The sequence below is a fragment of the Helianthus annuus genome, chromosome 13 (genome assembly GCF_002127325.2).
Source record: "Helianthus annuus cultivar XRQ/B chromosome 13, HanXRQr2.0-SUNRISE, whole genome shotgun sequence".
Classification (NCBI taxonomy): Eukaryota; Viridiplantae; Streptophyta; class Magnoliopsida; order Asterales; family Asteraceae; genus Helianthus; species Helianthus annuus.
The window spans coordinates 114,118,352-114,134,705 of NC_035445.2; the positions used below are offsets into that span (position 1 = coordinate 114,118,352).

General features: G+C 34.9%; 1 long non-coding RNA gene across 7 annotated transcripts; it reads left to right on the forward strand.

Moving 5' to 3' along the window:
* Positions 1 to 6,321: 6,321 nt before the first annotated feature.
* Positions 6,322 to 16,198, forward strand: LOC110899072. 7 transcript variants are annotated; one of them, XR_004875922.1, is made up of 9 exons: positions 6,322 to 6,560; positions 6,993 to 7,272; positions 7,385 to 7,493; positions 7,699 to 7,931; positions 8,209 to 8,250; positions 9,684 to 9,750; positions 11,193 to 11,361; positions 14,430 to 14,496; positions 15,966 to 16,198. It is a non-coding gene; the product is annotated as an uncharacterized LOC110899072 (long non-coding RNA). The 7 variants fall into 7 exon arrangements; XR_002569894.2 differs by having other exon boundaries at positions 11,193 to 11,347; XR_004875924.1 differs by lacking the exon at positions 15,966 to 16,198 and adding an exon at positions 14,688 to 15,935 and having other exon boundaries at positions 8,209 to 8,623.
* Positions 16,199 to 16,354: the final 156 nt, after the last annotated feature.

The window sequence follows — 16,354 nt, forward strand, 5'->3', positions numbered from 1 at the left end:
TATTTGAAACGTTGGAAAAGTCACTATTGCCCTTCAATTTTTACATAAGGTCCTTCTAATTAAAACACAATTTACATTTTATACCCTATTGATCTCAACCATTAGATCAAATATCCAATGGTTTAAAACACTTCTTACCCTTCTTACATTTTAGACACTTTTTACCATATCCCTACCCTATATATATATATATATATATTTATATCTATATTATTATTATTATTATTATTAGTGGGGGTTCATCCAGTATTGCATGTTTCGCTCGTCGTACTGCCAAACGAGCCTCCCCCTATTTGCCTTATCCTTTCACCTTCATCTAATAACTCCTCACCAAAAGTGCAGAGTTCCTGCACGTTTTCGGTACTCATGGGTGGTGGTGGTGCTGGTATCGGGTCAGGGTATGGTGGTACGGGCTCTCCATATGGGTATGGGTTCGCTAGGATTTCCCTAACATACTGATTAGCATCCCAGTATGGATCTAGAGGGTCAAGGTTTGGGTAGTGTGATACAGGGTTTGGTATGGGTTCCTCCGGTGGGTAGAGTTCTCGATAATCCCTATGGTCGTCATTCCACGGATCGTAGGCTAAGGGATTGGGTGCTGGAACTCTAGGGATTTCGTTTTGGTCGAAGGCGGGTATGGGAACCTGGTCTCCTAGGTTAGGTTCTATTTCCATGGGTTGAGTTGGGCATAAGGGTAGTGGCTATGGTGCAATGATTTTTCTAAGTTTTGGTATGCGGCTGTGGTAGCTAATATGTGAAAATTAGCCAATCGCCTATTGATTATGTACTGGGTCTGGGCATTCATCTTCCTATTTGTTGTTGTTAAGTCCCTCTGTTGCTGTAACTTCCTCATCCTTTTCCTACGCTCGTGAGCTCCCCGACTGAACCATCCTCTCTTTTTGGTAGGGAATGGCTCTTCGGATTGTGCCTTAAATATGAAAATCCCCTCTTCTGAATACCCTGAGGGGGTAAGCTGGGAAGAAGTTCCTTCATCTCTAGGAGAACTAGACAATTGAAGATAGGCGTCCGATGGTCCTTGATCACTCATACTGTAAACTAACAAATTATCAAATAACACAAAACAATAATATACAGATATGCACGTAATCCCGTAGATTATTTCCTAACACAATGGAAAAAAATTTTGATGTTAGCAGAACACTTCTGTGGCTGAAATCAATGGTTGTTGCTCTGATACCACCTTCTGTCGCAACCCCCTACCCCTGCCCCGGGAGGCGGGCGGTTGCGGCCTACTAGGAGATGGTGGTATCGGTGTTTATCATTAATTTGGCAGCGGAAATTTCATCAGGACCGTAGTTAGGAAATATTTTATCAGAGTAAAACACCACATTTTATAATTTATAAATATATGGGAAAACCCCAAGTTTCCATTACAAACATGTTTTTAGGGATAAACCCTAGTTTATTTGAAATAAAACTTCTTCTTTATTTAGGTAACTTTTATATCCATTTTTCCAAGCCTTTAGTGCTCTCCAGCTGGCTTCTAATTGGCTTTCACATGTTGTTACCTGAAACACGTTTAAAAACATTTTATCAGCAAGAAATACTGGCGAATGAGTCCCAATTTAATAAAAACAGGTTTTATCATTTTACAGCATTGAGGGCAATCCAGCAATTACATTTATTTATATCTACTTTAATTACCACCCACTGTACTGTCAATCCTGACTTGTGGTAATGTTACTACTCACAGTGTAGTAACAAATTTTGTATACAAAACCCCAACATACCGACGATAATTGTAGAATACAAATACTTAATCACTGCTAAATATAATTTAAAACAATTGAGGTTTTGTAAAAACACTTCGTGAAAAGAGGAATCACTCACATTGCTATTTTAGGTATTTTCTTGTGACTTCCTGGTTATAATCTAATAAATTAAACAATGCACACACGTTAGTATAATAACCCAAATTTACATTAGTTATACCCTCCCCGAGACAGAACTCCAACGACTGAGTCAGGCAGAGCCTCGATATGCGTTACGGAGCACTAGATCAATCAGACAGCGTATCTAATACGTAACCTGGGGTTATGATACTTACATCGAGGCAGAGCTTCGCTATTTTAGTGGGTATAATGCTCGGGTATTACTTCTACTATAAAGAAATTTAGAGAGAGATTGAGAATTTGAACGACGAAAACTGAATCTCGAATTTGCTATTTATAGGGCTGATCAGGGGGTCTCTGGCGCCCCGCGACAGACAAACAGGGGTGTGTCGCGCCCCGCGACCTAGGTATAGTAGGGCGTAGCTTGGCTGAGTCAGGGGCCTAGCCACGTCGAGTCAATAGCCACGTGTCGGGACCTGGTTGAGCCTGGTGGCACTAGGTCGTGCCCCGCGACAGAGTTAGTCTAGGGGGTCGCGGCCCGTGAGTGCTCCATAGACTTTGTTTTTATTTAATTTTTTTTTTGTAAAAATAAAAGGTATTTTGGGCCGTTTTTCGTATACGAGGTGTATTTTAGGGCGTATAGGGATGTTATAATAAATTTTAGGAGGGTTGTTATATCCTCCCCCACCTTGTTTTAGAACTCGTCCTCGAGGTCTATTGGAACAGGTGTGGATATTTACTCTGCATCTCTGACTCGAGTTCCCAAGTGTATTCTGGTTCTCTCTTAGAATCCCATCTTACTTTGACTAGAACCATTCTCTTGTGTTTGAGATTCTTGATCTTTCCGTCTTCAATCTGTAGGGGTTTTTCTATAAACTTGAGTTTCTCGTTTACCTCTATGCCCTTAAGAGGTACCACTAATGATTTATCTGCTAAGCATTTTATATTTTGTCAAATAGAAAATATATTATTTTTGAGTGAATAAAAATATATATATTCTTAAACAATTTGAAGATATATTATTTTTGAGTGAAGAAAAATATATATTTTCTTAAACAATTGGAAGACATGTTATTTTTTGAAAATATTAGAAATATATATATTTTTCTAAGTTAATCTTAAAAATATATTATTTTTGAGGTTCATATGAAAGTATATATATATTTTTGCGAAGTAAAGTTTATAGATAATTTTCTATAAAAATTTTCTTAAAATACATATATTTTAAGAATACAAATTTGGTGATTTTTAGTTGATTAAAAATAATATTCCGAAAAATTAATACAAGATTAAGCATAAAATACTTAATAAATACAAAAAATACGTATCCTCAAACGTATAAATACACACCGGAATACACCACCAATACTTGGCAAAATACACAAATACACAAGTATGAAAATACACAAGTACAAGTACACCCATACTTGGGAAGATATATATGTGGAAATACGTAATAAACCAAGTTAGAAATATATTATTTTAACAATATTCCAAATAATGAAATAAATATAATTTAAGTTAAAAATTAAAAATAATATTATTTTAACTAATAATTATATACCTTGGAATTATAAAATGTACATCAAAGATGTAACTCAAAGTACACCAAGAATCCAAATTAAGTCTTGATAAATAACTAAGACTAAGAGTCGTTACACGACCTAAACGTCTAATAAAACATAACACGTGTGTAGGCAGCAGTACGACATCAGGAAGTGATCTTTAAGTTACAGGATACAGGACGCAAATCTGTGAGTTCATGTCCCCTTTTTCTTTTAACTGTTTTCAGTTTTATAACTTCGGGGGTGAAATACATGTTACAAATGTTTCAAGCGTTTACAAATGGTATGGTTAGCTAAGGAATGAACTGTTAGATCATGTGAATGGGTAGGCGCACACTTAAGACCATTAATCCTTGTATAAGGACCGAGGGGCATAAGTGATAGATCTGTTTGGGTGTTGCGAGCCCCACCCATAAAACCGCGAGTTGGACCATGTGGTGACTATGTCGTTCCCGTCGGGTGGCCCGGTATGAAATACGCAAAGGTTTGAGTCTTCCTACACCGTTGCACACATATTAATGAACTTGCAAATCATTAATTAATCTGTTCATAGACGCTTTCATACCGGATTACAAAGGAATACTTACAAATGTTTACAAGATTATTCGAACTCATACAGAAACACATGAACTCGCTCAACTTTTGTTGATGTTTTCAAAATTACATGTATTTCAGGAGACAAGATGGATCTTGAGCGTTGGTTTTGTTTTCAAGACGTAAAATTCAAGTTTAGATGTCATCCACTTTTGTTTTGTAACATAACTTGAGGATATGTTGGTTGAAACTTAAATAACTGGTGTTTGTAACATTTCAAACTTATGAATGGATGAACATCATGTTTTAATCATATAGTTGTTTATTATAATTGAATGCAATGATATTGAGCAAGTCACACATCATACGCTTCCGCAAAATTCAGGGTGTGACACAGGGCCCGTGATTTCAAGAGCCTCGTGTTTTTTTAGAAAAAATCCGATATTTATATGTTTTTTTTTTTAAATTGTATAACCATACCAACTCTAAGATAGGCCCATTTACAAAACAATTTTTATAGTTTTGAAGTTAGTCCATTGGCATTAAGTTTAGTGAGCCCAACACCCATTTGATTTAAAAAACATATAAATAATAAAACATTGCGAAATGACGCATTTTTTCAAGCTCGAATAGGGTACACGTATTCTCAGAGACGCCTCTGGAGATTAAATCACACATACATATTAGAAAAATCATCCTCCCTACCTAGTTCCGCCTGCTAGATGATAGTTATTTGTGGCATATGTTGTTTGTGTATGCTACTAGTAAATTGTATCCCATCATGCAATGGTACAGGAACAAACAATACCGAGATACATTCAAGATTTGTAAAATCTTTTTCATATTTGGAATTTTGCTTTCATAATATATTGTTTGTAAATCACTACTAGCATTTATTTAGTAAAAGATAATGACAAAAGTTTTGCCACTTGAAAACCTTTTGTTAGAATCGGGATTCCAAAAAAATTATAAACAATTAAATTATTCTAGAGTTAATTGCAAAAATCGTCTCTGAGGTTTGGGCAGGTTTGCCATTTTCGTCCAAAATGACACTTTCGTACCAAATTGCCCCCAACGTTTGTAACTTTTTGTCATTTTCATTCAAACCACTAACTTAGTTTATTTTTTCTGTTAAGTTAAGGATATTTGGATGAATCTGGAAAATATAAAACCACAGGGACGATTTTGGCAATTTACTCAAACTCTTTTAAATTTCTTTTATTTAATTAATTTTGTTACATATATAATAAAAAAGAATATACATGCAATTTTTTAATGAAAAAAATAATAGGTTTGTCACATAATTTTTATAAATTTTCATCCAACCACTAAGTAAGTTAATTTTTCTATTAAGGCGAAAGATGTTTATAAACAAAGACAGAAATTAATTTCTAATTTTTTATATAAATCAGTTATATAAAAATAAAATCTACTTAAACCTCTAAATTTTATAAAACTAAAATGCTGGTGACCTTATTGAAAAAGGTCAAATAAATTTTTTTTATCATATGTACAAAGTTTGTAATTCATCTTCTACTCTTTTAAATTCGCTCCTAAGGAAAAACAGAAACCAGTGCCCTCCCTATCAAACAACGTATCGTTACCAAACCTTAAAATCACCCACCAAATTGTAATGTTAATGCTATGAACCAAAAGTTTCTTTACTCAAGCCACTCAGAATAAGTATTAGTTAGTTACCCTCATAATCTTAATTAAATAAATATTTTATTTCTACCAACATATTTCCTAGGTGCTCAACACATTTAAAAAATATGTAACGTTTTATAATTTTTTTCTATCTCTACAACTGATAAATACTAAAAGTTGTAATTAATTGTTATGTGTTGCACACCAATGACGTTTTCTCTTTATAAAACTGATTTATATAAAGGAGCTGCAACTTAATTTCTGTATTAATTTATAAAATTTTAAACATCCTTCACTTTAACAGGAAAAATAAACTGAGTTAGTGATTTAGATGAAAATTTATAAAATTATGTGACAAAATTATTAATTTTTTTTCTAAAAACTCCATGTATATTCTTTTTATTATATATGTAACAAAAATAATTAAATAAAAGAAATTAAAAAGGGTTTGAGTCAATTGCCAAAATCGTCCCTGTGGTTTTATATTTGTCAGTTTCATCCAAATATCCTCAACTTAAGAGAAAAAATAAACTAAGTTAGTGGTTTGGATGAAAATGGCAAAAAGTTACAAACCTTGGGGGCAATTTGGTACAAAAGTGTCATTTTGGACGAAAATGGCAAACTTGCCCAAACCTCAGGGACGATTTTGGCAATTAACTCATTATTCTATATATATAATTTAGGTAATGTCTTATGAATAGTTGCGCACACGTCATCCAGCTCTCAGATGACATCCACGTGTACACATCACCTGATACATCTATTGCTCACCACCGCTCTTCTCCGAACAAAGCCACCTAACACCGCTGATCTACACCTCTCTGCTCCATATTTGGCGCCTCTCTGCCCCAAATTGGCGACGGAGACACAACGCCTACCAAATCAAAAGGTTGCAGCTTTACCTACTTCGTCAACCACAACCTAAGCGACGGTTTCCGTCTGACGATTAGGGCTCCAACAGGTACGCTTACTCTTTTCAACTTTCAGTTCACTAGGAAGAATCTGGATTTGTTGTATCAAAAGGTATTGTACCGAAATTTTTTTGAATGAATGGAGAGCTCTTTTCTTTGGATATATCATTTTATTGGGTCACCTAATGTCGAAGAAGAATATGATTCTTGATTTCTGGCTCAATTTGCTGCTAACGTTCTGTCTTTTTGTTTTCTTTTTTGATGGATTTGGGTTTACTTAGGGTAATATTGAAGAAAAAATTAAAGTTCACCCATTTGCTTTATATTGTTCATATTGTTGTTGACCTACTGTCAACCAAATTAATATGCCTATTAAAGGAATCTTATGTTTATGCACGAAGGAGCAAAATTGTGATGATATTTTGTGATTATTTATATATATACAAATGATGAAGGCCCTTAAGAAAAGTGTACGTTTCCAGGTTACATACGACTGCCATCTGCCCGTCGTCTTCCCACCTCTGCAAAACTTGTCATCCACCCTTGTTCGTCAAGCTTTCGAGCAGCTCAGCACTTCATCCTTCCACTTTCTACCTTCTCATCCACTCTGCCATACCACCTTATGCTTCGAATTGCTACCACCGCTACAGTCGGCATCACCTAATGCATCCGTCCCTCACCAGCACTCTTCTACGAGATAACGCCAGCGACACAATCACCACCAAATTCAAGGCTTTCGTCAGGCAATTAGGGCTCCACCAGGTACGATTTGCGCAATTTAGGTTACTCTTTTCAACTTTCATTGTTGGTTACGAAGATAGTTGGGAAATTGTTTAACAAATCGACTGTTTGTTTTCAAACTTTGGCGTCTCAGAAGGACATCAAGCAACAGCGCTCAACACTACTCCGCTCTCAAACTTGCGGCCCTCGACACAACCACAACCAAGTCGAAGGCTTTCTTTAGGCGATTACGGCTCCAGCAGGTATGATTTGACGATTTAGATTACATTTTTCAACTTTGACTGTTTGTTAGGAAGAAAGTTTGGGGAATTTTTTAATGAATTGAGTAATTTTTCCAACTTTGGAGTCACAAAGGGTAATGTAATCTTGAAGAAGACGCTGAAGATTGATTGATCTTAAATGTTGTATATATTGATTGATCTTAAATGTAGTCTCCTGTTTTTGCAGCTTTTTTTAATGCAAAGCGGACCTTCTTTTGGGTTGCGGCTGTTTCACTTCTCTAAACAGACCCCTTTTCGGACTACTGTCATCGACTTATTTTGTCAAGCAAACTACCCTTAGAGTGTATTACCCAACCCACCGCAATTACATAATCTAATTTGAACTAAAATATAATAACCCAACCCAGCGCAATTTCGGCCGCCAAACTCACGAAAACAACATCTCATCACTATTTTCAGGTATGATTCGATTATTTTTTGTTTTCTTACTACGTCACTACATTTAAGATCAATTATAAAACACATCAAATACCTTTTTATTTTGTTTTCTGTATACATCATATCATATTTATAATGAAATCGAAGTTATGCGTGTGTATATATATAAATAGTATCTTTGTTGTAATATAAGTATAAACTCACAAATATTACACACCTTCTTAACGATATATATTAAACAATTCATTCTTCTTTGCCGTAAAGAGCTTATTAGTTTTGTGTCCATTCTTTGTTGTAGGTTCTTACCAACTCATTGTGTTGGCAGCTTTACTTCAGTCTGGTAAAATTTGTATTTTTAGTATACTATTTTTTTTACTCTTACTTTTTATATGCTTTTGTGTATGCACATTTTGTTTGCTTAAAAATATGTTGTCGTCGGACACGTCTGGTAAAAGGCGGAGAATAGCTACCTCTTGTGAAACAGGTGAAACTTCTAGCACACCTCGCCGCAGGATTTCACAACGGTTGTGTTCAATCATTTCTCAAACTTCAGGGTCAATAGAGAGGCCGCTGCCAATGTATTCAGATTGTGGAGATTGCACTTATATTTGTGAACACTGCAGTGCTCTATATTGGTTTGCTGAGAGGGTTTTACATACTCCACATGTTCATCATCCTCGCTACAATCAGTGTTGTAAATCGGGCTCTGTGAGGTTGTAACACCCCGAAAACGGGTTTGGTAATCAAACCACATTAGTACTAGATGACGGGTAAAATACCGTTAGCGGTAAAAGTAACCCGGTAAATATTAGGATTTAAATAAATAATCTTAATATTAAATAAAAAGTGAATAAAAGATTTAAGGAGGATAAATACTTTGAGAAAACAAAGTATATAAAAGGCCCGAGTTAACGGGACTTAAAATAAAACGGGTTATGAACAATATAGAATAACTAGGAATAAATAACCTAGTTAGTCACAAGTCTTGTAGTAATAAAGAAATTGGTTAAAACACTTAGATTACAAAATTAAACAAAGCTAAGGGACCAAACTTGCAAAGATTGAAAGTTAAATATTAAAATAAGAAATTTACACACCAAACACCCACATGCGTGAGTGTCTGGTCGAACAGAACAAGAGAGGGCGACAGGGTTTTCTTCAAACCCTAAAATCCTCACAAAATTCACAAATTGAAGCCTCTAAACAAGTCCAAATCGAATTTCAAGCATAAATTCATGATCACCTAGTTGAAAGGATCATAAGGTATGTAAAATTGTGATGTTTTGATTCATCTTGAGTTCTAGGTTAATTGTGAGAAACTGAAATCGAGCTTAAATATGTCATGCATGGATAAATCTTGAAGTAATATGATGTCTAGGAGTAAACCCTAGTCAATAACATATTGGATTAGTGGATAATCTATGAAATTCATGATAATCCATTGATAAGTTAAATGGGTTTTGTGAAATTAAGATGAACACAAGAATCATGACTACCAAAAGTGGTGTTACTTGATTACTATGAAATGATTCTGAGATTAGTATGCATGCTTGACATAATGGAATCAATATGTATGTTTATATTGGGCAAAAATATCAAGTTATAAACTTGGTTTTAAATATGTAAAATTAAACCCGTTAGGTGTTCGTTAAAATGCCTAAATGAAAGAGAAATGTTGAAAATCGGACAAAAACGCATGTTTGATGAATATGGCAAATTATGCGTTAAGACTTATAAAAAGGGTTCTAACGGAGTGTGAATTGAACTCTTTAGGCAAGGAATCCGGATCGTCAAGAGGACAAGCCGGTGTAAATACGTGATTGAAACGGGTTCTTAAAAGGTACGTAACTATGATTTCGTTACGTTATGCATGATTTCGTATTTTCGCTAGTAGACTTTAAATTAGTATAATGCATGAAATTTGAATTTACTTGAAGTGACGAAGATCGCTAGGTAAATAAACGAGTCAAAAGGTGAAATTATCACCCTTTGACAATATCGACTAATGCTAAAATATATTTATTCGGTTATCTTTTCGGTAAACCGAATAAATTGAATTATGATTATGGTGTTTTAGAAGCATATGAGTTTATAAACAAGATTATAGTTAAAAGGTCGGATTTTGGGTCATGGTAGATAACATTAATTTGAAGAGGTGCGTGTGAAATAAGGATTAAACAAATATGTTTGTTTGATAAAATGCATAAACGGGTTGAAATTTGGTAAAACGGCAAGGAGTCGAAGGCTTAGAAGTCTCAAAATTTATTATGTAGGATGTTGGATTTTAACTCCATATGATGGGGGATCAAATTACAATCACGTAGGAAGAAACGGTAGGTCAAACGGACAAGCGGATTGAAAGATACGAAAGTTTTCGTGTCAAAAACGGCAAAAATGGAAGGGTCTGATTCAGGGGCCACCGTAACTTACGGTGGGCACCGTAAGTTACGGTGGGGGGCTGAAATCGCTACGCCAGTTACCTCCTGCCTTACGGTGGAGGTAATTTAGAACAAGGGCCACCGTAACTTACGGTGCCCACCGTAAGTTACGGTGGAGGCCAGTTTCAAGTTCTTGTTTCTAGGATCAAGAGATCAATGTTGGTGTTTCCTGATTTCTTTGTTTAATTTGATTATTCGACCCAATTTCCTTGTAGTACTAGTTATTTAATTATCAAAACTGACTTTTAAGTTGGTTTTGATCATAGGTGAATGTCGAGAGTCCCGGATGAAGATCAAGCGTCGAGCAAGAACCGAACACACGTTAAAAGAAGCTTCTGCAATGCTGTTTTGTCGTTATTCTAAAACGATGAATTAAATTACACTATGTTGTCTTGCTTTCAAGTTTAGAAAAGTTTTAATAAACTCGTATTTGAGCATGAATGTTTAAATATAAATACTCAGTAATTTGTGAATATTTATGGAAATCGCTAAATAAACTTATGGTTGTTACAAGTTGGTATCAGAGCCCTGGTTTAAGGGATTCAAGTATGGTGGGGAAAAACCATGCTTGGACTTAAACCTTATGCTCTTGATAAAGATAGGTGTTCGGTTCAAGGCTTGATCGCAAATCCGGTAAGTATATGTATATCAATGGTTTAGTATGATTAAAGTGTTGAGAACAACACATATTGTTATCGTGTAATACACGTTACACCAATAAAATCGATATAGAATAGATATAGTCAACGAAATTACACGCATTGATGCGTATAGTAGAAAAGCCTCGTATTATAATACGGGCACCTATTAATGCCGAAATTACTAACTATTGTAAACGTTTTAGATTGAAGGACACTCGCATATGAAGATAGCGAGAGTTTAACAAATCGTGGATTTGACAGAGGAACGGTCCAAAGTACGACAAATAGAGCACGCTCACCAAGGACCTAAATCACGCAATGATTGCGAATAAGTTAATGGCAAAGAGAGCCTGTTAGAGTAAGCATTATCAGGTGCACGTTTTAAATTATTGCATAAATAGTAATATGCAACAAATACGTAGAGATTGAAAGTTGCATATGTAGATTGAAAACTTGGAAAAACCTGAATAGAAAACCTATCCGGGATATTGTTTCCAAGAAAAACAAATAGAGGCATTACTTACATAGGGTGTAATGTGAAAATTATAAAAAAGGTCATGTATACAGGTGTTGATCGCTTACTCTAGCCAAGTAAGTAGTGAACACGTGGTACCATGAACTTCTTATGATGGACACATTTATGTCCGATGTAGTAAAGGTGGGGTGAATGGGACTAACTTAAATGGTACCCAAATGAATCAAATAAGTAAGATGTTTGATAGTAAACGTAAACGTAAGTCGGATGACGGAAGCGTATTACGTAAGAATAACGAACCCGAGAGAAGGGACAAGGATCAAGTAAAAAGAAAATACAGACCGACCAATAGGAATGCTAAGGCATAGGGATAAAAGTTTGACTGTCACAAGTGGTGAAATTCACATGGACAAGTCAAACGAATTGAATAAAGAATAAAGGACTTGATTGAATAAAAGTGATGGATCTCGCTAAGACGACCAAATAAATTAAAATAACGTCTAAAATCATATAGGAATGGTTACTTGAAAGTGATTACGGTAAAGATACCCGATAAATGGGTAGGATTTGGAAAGAATGCGTAAACCAAGAGACGGGAATGCGAAATAGAAAGTCAAAAGACTCGGAATATGAGTCATGACTAAAAGACAATGAGAATTTGCAAACAGAAATGTTAATAACTACGCTCAACTATTTTAAAGTTGAACGGGTCGAATAAAGAATGGAGTTTGACGTTCACAAGTGATGAAATTTCACACGAACAAGTCAAACGAGATAAATAAGATATAAAAATTTGGTAGTGCAAGTAAGCGCAAACTGAATAATGGAAGTGCGAAACATTAATGAACCTACGTGATGGGTCATAAAGGAATATATATAGGAAAAACGCAAACTAGCGGAACAAAAATGTTAAAAACATTAAGATAAGGAACCCGGGTAACGGGTTGTAAAGAAGTACAGGTAAGAACCGGATAATGGTAAGCGTAGGACAAACTGACGTGCAAATGAAGTTAGAAGTCATAAAGTCGAAAAGATAATTCGAAAGAAAACAAATGAAGCCTTAGACTACGGTCAAGGTCAAATGAAATCCAAAAGGCAAAAGTAAATGATTCTAAACATAAAAAGGGTACCTTGACACCATAAATATATATATAGTTAAGTAAATAGTGTTAAAATTTACAGGACCAAAAGACCTTTGGGTCACAAATAGAAAGAAAAGAATTGTAGGGGTCTCACCTTAAAAGGGTAAAAATGTGAAAATCTAAATAAATAGCCTACGATGCTAAGTGAAAGAACCTACGGGTCATATGGGTTAAACGTGGGAATTGGTTATAATTCCCCGCATTAAATAATAACGGAAATGAATAGATCCTCGGAAGTAACATTCCTAGAAATGAGAGAAAGATGTAAGACAAAAAGGAAACATAAACTAAAAAAATTTAGTTTTTAGTCAAGAGCAACGTTTTAACAAACATAAGTAGTATGAGGGAAATTAGAAAATATAAAACACACATAAGACCGGAGATGGCAAAATAGTATACCCAGATGACGAGGTATGAAGTGACAGCGACTAATTAGTCTAGTCGGTAAAACTATTCGAAGTTAAGATAGTGTCATGACAAATACCAAGCGCTTGTTAACATAGGACAAGTGCGGGATAAAACAAGTTAACAAGCCTAACGCGAATGAGCGGTCAAGTGACAACTCAGTCAATAAAGATAAAGGATATAAGCTAAAAATAACGGCCCTCGAGGCCTTACACACGAAAAACGTACGCGTCGATATAAATGAAAACTTTTGACCTGAAGAAACGGGTGTCTTGAAAACGAAACTTGGTTTGTTTGATTAAACCAATGAACTTTGTAAATAAGGTTTCGAGGACGAAACCTCTTTAAGGAGGTAGACTTGTAACACCCCGAAAACGGGTTTGGTAATCAAACCACATTAGTACTAGATGACGGGTAAAATACCGTTATCGGTAAAAGTAACCCGGTAAATATTAGGATTTAAATAAATAATCTTAATATTAAATAAAAAGTGAATAAAAGATTTAAGGAGGATAAATACTTTGAGAAAACAAAGTATATAAAAGGCCCGAGTTAACGGGACTTAAAATAAAACGGGTTATGAACAATATAGAATAACTAGGAATAAATAACCTAGTTAGTCACAAGTCTTGTAGTAATAAAGAAATTGGTTAAAACACTTAGATTACAAAATTAAACAAAGCTAAGGGATCAAACTTGCAAAGATTGAAAGTTAAATATTAAAATAAGAAATTTACACACCAAACACCCACATGCGTGAGTGTCTGGTCGAACAGAACAAGAAAGGGCGACAGGGGTTTTCTTCAAACCCTAAAATCCTCACAAAATTCACAAATTGAAGCCTCTAAACAAGTCCAAATCGAATTTCAAGCATAAATTCATGATCACCTAGTTGAAAGGATCATAAGGTATGTAAAATTATGATGTTTTGATTCATCTTGAGTTCTAGGTTAATTGTGAGAAACTGAAATCGAGCTTAAATATGTCATGCATGGATAAATCTTGAAGTAATATGATGTCTAGGAGTAAACCCTAGTCAATAACATATTGGATTAGTGGATAATCTATGAAATTCATGATAATCCATTGATAAGTTAAATGGGTTTTGTGAAATTAAGATGAACACAAGAATCATGACTACCAAAAGTGGTGTTACTTGATTACTATGAAATGATTCTGAGATTAGTATGCATGCTTGACATAATGGAATCAATATGTATGTTTATATTGGGCAAAAATATCAAGTTATAAACTTGGTTTTAAATATGTAAAATTAAACCCGTTAGGTGTTCGTTAAAATGCCTAAATGAAAGAGAAATGTTGAAAATCGGACAAAAACGCATGTTTGATGAATATGGCAAATTATGCGTTAAGACTTATAAAAAGGGTTCTAACGGATTGTGAATTGAACTCTTTAGGCAAGGAATCCGGATCGTCAAGAGGACAAGCCGGTGTAAATACGTGATTGAAACGGGTTCTTAAAAGGTACGTAACTATGATTTCGTTACGTTATGCATGATTTCGTATTTTCGCTAGTAGACTTTAAATTAGTATAATGCATGAAATTTGAATTTACTTGAAGTGACGAAGATCGCTAGGTAAATAAACGAGTCAAAAGGTGAAATTATCACCCTTTGACAATATCGACTAATGGTTTGTCGAGTTACATGTTATAGGAATAAATATCAAATGGATACGTACAGCGCTATTGCTTAGCGGCTACTAAGGCAAGGTATCGAAACGCGTCAATATATTGATCCGAGCCAGGTATGTATAATGATTCAACTCATCGGGTAGAACTTGAGATTTTATAAGAGTTAGACAATGCTAAAATATATTTATTCGGTTATCTTTTCGGTAAACCGAATAAATTGAATTATGATTATGGTGTTTTAGAAGCATATGAGTTTATAAACAAGATTATAGTTAAAAGGTCGGATTTTGGGTCAAACAAGTATTTAAAAGTTCCTTTGTAGTAAAAGAAGGATGAAAATTTACCAAATTGCCCTTGTAAGCTAATTCGAATGAACGACCCTTAAAAATGATTCGGAAACGAGTTTTTTGATTAAATAAATGCTTAGAATAAGAAAAGATAGTGAAAGATGTAGATTCTTGGGTCGAATGACTTTATATAGGTCTTTGCCGTAAAATGATAATTCGAGGGGTATAACTCGAAACATATAGATATCCACATTAAATCCAACACACATATAGTTGTGGTGGAAGATTACTTGGTAAGGAATGTAGGAATAAGATGCTAGAAATGTATGAAGGCGAGTTCAGGTTCTAAAGTGCTTAAATACCCCTTAACGGGTCAAAATAAGTATACGAGTGGAAACGTATTTAAATTGTGTAAGAAACCTGTGATTAGAATCTAACATGGTAGATAACATTAATTTGAAGAGGTGCATGTGAAATAAGGATTAAACAAATATGTTTGTTTGATAAAATGCATAAACGGGTTGAAATTTGGTAAAACGGCAAGGAGTCGAAGGCTTAGAAGTCTCAAAATTTATTATGTAGGATGTTGGATTTTAACTCCATATGATGGGGGATCAAATTACAATCACGTAGGAAGAAACGGTAGGTCAAACGGACAAGCGGATTGAAAGATACGAAAGTTTTCGTGTCAAAAACGGCAAAAATGGAAGGGTCTGATTCAGGGGCCACCGTAACTTACGGTGGGCACCGTAAGTTACGGTGGGGGGCTGAAATCGCTACGCCAGTTACCTCCTGCCTTACGGTGGAGGTAATTTAGAACAAGGGCCACCGTAACTTACGGTGCCCACCGTAAGTTACGGTGGAGGCCAGTTTCAAGTTCTTGTTTCTAGGATCAAGAGATCAATGTTGGTGTTTCCTGATTTCTTTGTTTAATTTGATTATTCGACCCAATTTCCTTGTATTACTAGTTATTTAATTATCAAAACTGACTTTTAAGTTGGTTTTGATCATAGGTGAATGTCGAGAGTCCCGGATGAAGATCAAGCGTCGAGCAAGAACCGAACACACGTTAAACGAAGCTTCCGCAATGCTGTTTCGTCGTTATTCTAAAACGATGAATTAAATTACACTATTTTGTCTTGCTTTCAAGTTTAGAAAAGTTCTAATAAACCCGTATTTGAGCATGAATGTTTAAATATAAATACTCAGTAATTTGTGAATATTTATGGAAATCGCTAAATAAACTTATGGTTGTTAAAGAGGTTGCCTTTTCCTCTTGAACCACCACCTGGTATTAGGCAACTTTTTCAAGATCCTTGGTTCCTATACAATATTAGAGCATATAACAATATGTTTTTTATGACCTCATTTGGGGCAGAGGCTAACGACACTATTAATGATG